Raw genomic sequence first — 7,537 nt, forward strand, 5'->3', positions numbered from 1 at the left:
TATCAATTCCCGACAGTATGCATATTTTCATATGGCTATACTTCATCCCATAAAGTTTGATAACAATGCTGCAAGCTGCATAGAAAAAAATAATTTGGACAGACAGCTAGGGTGAAACCTATTTACCCTTTAAACATCGTATTCGGGGTGTGTAATAAAATAGAGAATTTCTATTTGTTTGTGGGCCTTTAACAATGAACAGCAAAAAACTGCCACACCCAATCTGCTCGAAGCGTCGATCGAATATAGCGCTTCAACATAATAGTCAAAACGGTTCTATTGTAACAGTTAATTTTGTTAGTCAATAAAAACAAACATGAAACAAAATTAAAAACACACACAAATGATATGAAATAAACAAAAAGAGTCGATTCAAATGGGTCGTGTTTGGCTGACCCACATACGCTTTTATATGTTACCATGCTTCTCAAATTAATTCACTTTCAAACCCACAAGGACTTGAGGTCATGAGTTAGATCCATTAAATAAGCAAAAGCTGTTTTAACAATTTTTTTACATTTTACTATCCATAACCATACACTAAGAACATTTTATTATCCATAACCATACACTAAGAACATTTTACTATCCATAACCATACACTAAGAACACGTTTAGTGCAATTTTGCTCATTTAATGGATCTAATTTATGACCTCAAGATCCTGTGTTCAAACCTACATCACACTTAATGAATCTATTCAATCGGTGCGTCTAATGCATGAAAACATGAAAACCATGAAAAATTCTCGGAGATATATTTCAAGAAACAATCATACCAATTCTGCAGTTTCAGTATATATTAGTGAATATCATTCCTATTTTCACCTTGTCATGTAGCATGTTACCCCTAACAATGACGATTTTTTTCTTGATTTTTTTCGTTTCTTTCATCAATACAATTCAATTTGACCGCAATTTGTTCTTTAAATATGAAAATTCTATACCATAATGCCTAGATTTCTGATTCGGCATCAACCTTTTTTTTATCATCAGTGGTTGAAGAAAAAAATTGGAGAGGACATGACTTAAATATGAACGCTGTAGAATATGCAATGACCGAATCAAAAACATAGCTTTCAACAAGTTTCCGCATCCGGGGCATGAGGTCATCGTAAAGAGATTCGTATCAGACGTTTCTATAGAAAGTATGAAAATCCTAGACGCCATTATTCTTCCATCTGTCTTATCAAATATAATATCGTTTTGGTATATAGGCATTAGTGGCAGGAACTTGTTTTTAAGATTTTCCAAAAACTTTCCTTCAGATGACCCGTCATAGAGTGGAAAGGTTCGATAATCCCTCATCCAATTTAATGTTTTCACTGGATCTATCGTCGTGTCACTCTCAGCATCTGATTGAAGTTTGGTCATTATGTTCCATGTAGAACTACCGGAGAAGTTTCCGTTGTGTTGGATGACCAAAGACACTGGGATGTTTTTAGGGAAGTACTTATCTTCTATCTCGTTGTAGCTATATAGATATGACTTTTCTGGTACCAACGCGTTTAGATCAAGTCCTTGTTCAAAATGAAATGCACCCAAATCGATATGCCAATATAATTAAGAAAAACGATAATTATAACAACTTTGGAGGGTCTTGTTAAAATGAATCTGTTGAGAGCTCTTTGTGGGTATTTTTCATAGGTCCGTCGATGTGCTCGCGCCTCTTTGGAATAGTACCGATGCACATGCAAGACTCAATGGATCCCATGTTTTCTTCTTTTTGATTTTTACTTTCCGAGTTTAGCGACCCTTTTTTCGTGCAGCGTCATGCAACCCATGAAAAACATGATACAGTTCAAATAACAAAGAAACACAGCTGCTCCTAGAATTAAAAAGAAAAATAATTATACCACAGATAGTTTGATTAGTTTAAACATATTTTATTTCATATAGTCGTAAATGTGATAACATACATACATATATGATAGATATAGGATCCAGAAACAAGCATAGTTATGCTTTTATAAATCTGTCTCAATAAGGACCAGCATGATATAATTGACATTTTTTTGCATGCTCAATGACAAATACATTGAATAAAATATAGCACAGTTTAAGAACTTGTAAAGAATTCAGTTGAAAAATAAAATGAAGGAAAACAATTACAAACAGAAATGTATATATATTGGAATAATCAGTAAATTTCCAAGAGGAGAGAGAAAAAAATATTTTTTTTTTTTTTCAAATAAGTAAATAAATGTATGAATGTATGAGTATCAATAACAATTAATTTATGTTTTAAACCTTTTACTTTTCAAAATGAATTTCTGGAAAAGCTTAAAAACCATAGAGTTTTGTTCATCTGATAGCTGCATAGATCCAAGGATAAATAAGCTCGTATCAATCCTAACATTGATATTACAATCCGTCATAGCATTAAACATATTTTGTCTTATAGTAGCATATCTTAGACAGTATAAGGTGAAATGTTCAACTGTTCCTATTTGCCCACAAATACATCTTAGTGAGTCAGATAAATGTTTTAGGAAAAGATGCTCATGCATTCTGAGACGTGCATGTAGGATCTGACAAGTCTACAACCAGAGTAATAGTAAGATGGGGTCTTTCTATCTTGATTTGACAACTGACGTTTAAAGGAGGCAACAGATTCAGTATTTCGTAACTCGGAAGGCAAAGTATTCCAGTCTTTTACTGTAGACGGAAGAAAATAATCTGAATAAAAATTTGTTCATGAATATTGTTTGTCTGACGCGTGTTGTGGTTGTGTAGAACTCCAACAGTATCTGTTATTAGATCTGTCAGATATTGCGGTGTTTTCCCATTTAACATCTTATGGAATAACAACAGTCTGTGTTTTTTCCGTCTGTCTGTCAGTTTTTCCCAGTGAGTTTCGGTGTACAGATTTTGGTGTGAGGTCAATTTGGTCCCACCTGTAACTATCCTGGCTGCTTCGAGTTGTATATTTTCAACTTTATCAATCTGACTTAAATTTTTTGTATCCCAAATTACATCCGCATACTCTAGGATGAGGCGTGTAAAAGAGATATAAATTTTTTCCAGTGTAAACCGATTAAGCAAAAACTTTTTTCAAAATATTCAATCTCTTATAGGCTTTAGCAACGACATAATCTATATGACTGTGCCATAGACCATCACTGGAACAAATGAGACCGAGGGGTTTGTGACTAGAAACATTTTTATCTGTTGATTAGCCATAAGGAGTGGAGGATGACCAGGTTTATTCAGTTTTCTAGATACAAGAAGTGATTCTGTTTTATGTGGGTTAAATATAACCAAGCATGTAGATGCCCATTTGTTCATTTTCTCAATATCCCGAGTTGCTCATTTGCTTTTGTTACTTTGTATGTATGATTTTAGTTACTTTATGTTCTTTGTTGTGTATGTCTGTTTTCCATGTCTGGTCTTAGTCCTTGGAATACGTTCTTTTGATTGCCGCTATAACCTTGGTTCCCTTGATTACTCATCCCCATTCAGAATAGTAGCGGATTCATTTGGGATGTCAACCACCATATATAAGGTAGTATCATCCGCAAAAAAGCTTAATGACAGAATTAATTTCTGTAATAATATCATTAATGAAAATCAGAAATAACAAGGGTCCAAGTATAGATTCCTGAGGAACCCCAGCTTCTACTGGTTGCCACTCTAAGTGTGAACCGTTTAAAACAACCCTTTGGACATCACTGAAAAAGATATTTTTTGAAGGAATCCAGTAGTTTACCCGAAATTCCCAGAGGCAAAAGTTTAAAGAGAAGACCCTTGCGCCAAACCATATCGAAGGCCTTACTGATATCAAAGAATACTACCCTAATTTTATTTCCACTACCCAAAGATTTCCCAAAGTTATTTGATATATCTATAAGTTGATTAATTGCCGAGTCCCCCTTAGAAAATCCAGACTGATGTTTTGTCAATAAACTATTATTAAGCAAATAATTATGGACATGATTATATACACACGCACTTAGAGACAGCACTAAGCAGGGATATAAGGCGATAGTTTTCTACCTCGTTTGGAGCCTTACTTTTGTAGACGGGAGTAACATTCGCTCTTTTTCAACTAGAAGGATAGTTGCCAACACGTAGGGACAAATTAAAAAGTTTGCATAATGGATACTTTAAAACATTGGCACCCTCTTTCAGTAATCTTGGACTGATAAGGTCTGGACCTGAAGCCTTCGACGAGTTTAAAACTGACAGCACATATCGATGTTGCTATTTGGAGGAATATAAAAAGTGGAGAACAGGACCATCTTACCATTAAGTTTTAATTGCAACCAAATACCTACCACCCTCCTCTATGAGACGGATGAAAAAAACATATCGCATATTTTAGAAGTCAGTGATGAATTTTCAAGTGAAGAAAATGAACTATCATTAAACGTATTATTTCCATCAAGAGGACCAGGGTTAATTTCTATACCACCGATGATTAACAAGATAGCTATACAGATAGTTAAAACAAATGATCATGAAAGTAAGACAAGTTTTAGGAGTAGAAGACTCCTTGACCAGACTTACCCTTTAAAGTATCGGTCTTGTAACTATCGCCTCGCTCTGCATGTAACAAATTGAATATAAGAGAAGGACGAATTATCGAAAAATAGATTTTCACAACACATGTAAATGCCGAAAGATTATTTACACTTAAGATCATGATGCAAATACAAAAAGCATCAAGCAGACTTAATGTTTTTTTTAGTTTTACAATTTGTTAAACAATGAAAAAGACCCACTCTCATTCTATATTGTTTAATTCCAATACACATTTAGGTTACACCTAATTCATCTTTAGTTAAGTGAGAGTGGTCAAACAATAATTCAATCAAACCGTCTTGTAAAACATAATAACAAGTACACAAAAAAAAACTCTTTCAACAAAATCAAAATACAAAGCAAAGTGAAGAGTTGTAAAGATTCAATACTCATACACAAAATAAATATGTAAAACAGAAAGATAAGTAAGTTATATACAAAAATTATAACAGGTAGATATGTCAAAGTAGAGATTAACTCTAGTATAATGAGTGTTTGTGGAAATCAACTCAAGAAATTGATATATTTTATGTCTAATATAATCTAGTTCTAGTATGATCTAGTTAAGCCAAAGGGTTTTTTGCCATCAATCAAGACTGTAATAGTACAATAATAATTTACACTGCTACTGACGGCGAACAATTACATTAACAATTATAAGAGAAGATAAATTTCAGATCACTTTAATAAATATGTTAAATTAATAATTTTGTGGGATAATAGTAAGCTTTATTTTTGATTATAGGCATAATAATATCGAAGAAAGTTTTAGGTTCTCCACATCATACATGTACTCTGATATAGAGTGACACGTGATTTATTAATGTACGTGTTTGTCACGTGATTAAATAATAAATCAATGTGTTTAATTCATGACACGCAAGAGTAAGCAATATTGCTATTAAGGCTTGGGTATAGTAAAGCACAATAAACAAAACAAGACAAAAAACAGTGAAGTCAATATACATAGAACGCTGTCTTGTAAATATATTTATTATGATATCCATTCGTCAATCGTGAGAAACAGGTATTGCTGCCGCTGCAGCATAAGATTGTTCGGGAGAAATAAGATTACTTCCGTCACCACTTTCAGCAGACATACTGACAGTTTTCGGGATCGTGGATACCGGTGGATATAATACTTCCATTGCTCCCGGACAGTTTTTTAACACATATGTTTGCAAGGCGAGATCGGTGTTTGTTGTAGTGATTTGACCTTTAATGTTCTTAATGAATATTTTACCATCCAGCGTCCAAGAGTTGGAAAAATAACCATTTGATTTTAGCTTACGTGCTTTGTAGGCAAGGCTGTTGCGTCGCTTTGTAAGGTCCTCGTTGGTCATAATATCGGAATAATTTTCGAATTCCCGCAGGTTTTTACTGCATTTGAGGATGCGTCGTTTTACAATTGGGTCCTTAACTCTTACAATTATCTGACGAGGAGGTAATGGTCGAACGCTTTTGTTGACTCGCGTCGGATTTCCAACTCGATGAGACCTTAGGATATCACCATCTTGATACTCATTATCAATATCTTTAATAATCTGAGTGACTATTTCAGTTGTGTTCTCATCAGCTTACTCTCTTATACCACTAACACGCATCAATTCCCTTCTACCATATTGTTCAAGTGAATCAATTTCGTCTTTAAGTTCAGCATTTTCCTGTTTTAAAGTTTCAATTTGATTAGTTAGACCACGAAAGGAATCTTTAAGTACTCTTTCTAATTCCTGCTTGAACAATGTTTGTATCATAGTTTGGATTTCTTCGCCAAGGGCACTCTTTAGCTGCAACACTATATTACTTAAGTCTGATGGTTGCAGCGAAAAGGAGGTTGGCGCTGTATGTGAGGGACTTGATTGGATGTATGAAAGTGTATGATGTAAACGAGGGTCAAGAGCAGGAGTATGAAGAGTTGGAGAAGGTAGGCTATATACAAGCATAGGTGAAGTTTCCATGTTAGGTTTCTTTATATATTCTCTTTCGGGAGGAGATAGTTTACTTAGACGGCGAGACATGTTTATGGGTGTAAACATTGAGGTGATCAATGTCAATCAATATGGCTGTTTTTGTTTACATATAAAATATATAGTCATAATAACAAACCAGGTAAACCCTTCAATCTGCTCAACTACACATAAACCAGTGAACACTGCTCAAACTTTACCTAATATATACTATACACAGAACTGTATACATAATGTTTTCAATAATTTCCAGCTACTTTCAACTCATTGAAACATTGCTATATAATCCAACTAGAACTTCGAACGAGTTTCCTGAATGAATTTCCACAAAATAATGTCTATTAAGTCATTTTCCTGACATTTTGTTTGGAGCTGATAAAGTACGTCTCCACTACACGAGCATACGAGATAGTTTGATTACTCTACCAGTTTTTCAAAAAACAAACGCTCAGAAAAATATCCCTAACAATACCACACTATTGCTGTCAAAGCTTTGAATTGTAGACCACAATCACACTTGACAACAAAAACATGAAGAAAAAAACATCACGGAAAAGCGTATGGTTTAGGGGTCGACTTTTTTTGTATAAATTGCAGATAGTTTTCTATTATATATTTGATTTAAGAATTTATCGTTCAAGACAATAAAGTAAAGGACAAAACCCGTATACACTTGATCTGACAGCAATGTAAAATCAAAGTTACAAATTTTTCGCATAGTGGGATTGAGAAAAAGTCGAGCGCAAGTCAATAGTTTTTTTTTTATCTGAAAGCCGTGTATTAATTTTGGATAGCGGGACAAATGTTGCGAACTCAGGAAAGTAAAAAATGTTTAAATTACTGGTATTAACTGACATGCATTAAATAAGACCATGATAAGCAAATCATGAAAATACTAAATACCTGTGAAGATACAGAAGTTCTTAACACTGAGGAATGACGAGGAGGTTCCTACATAGAAAGAGTAATCACGGGAACCAAGGTTATAGCGATAATCAAAAGAATGCAATCCAGGGACAAAGACCAGACATGGAAAACAGACATACAC

The 7,537-nt window shown here is 34.0% G+C and overlaps 1 pseudogene; it reads right to left on the bottom strand.

The window, feature by feature from the left end:
* Positions 1-953: 953 nt before the first annotated feature.
* On the bottom strand, positions 954-6,540 carry LOC148606008 (patched domain-containing protein 3-like; annotated as a pseudogene).
* Between the last annotated feature and the right edge of the window lie 997 nt (positions 6,541-7,537).

The sequence above is a fragment of the Perna viridis genome, chromosome 9, assembly GCF_037379345.1.
Source record: "Perna viridis isolate PV_CMFRI_1.1 ecotype Kerala chromosome 9, ASM3737934v1, whole genome shotgun sequence".
In the NCBI taxonomy this organism is placed as follows: Eukaryota; Metazoa; Mollusca; class Bivalvia; order Mytilida; family Mytilidae; genus Perna; species Perna viridis.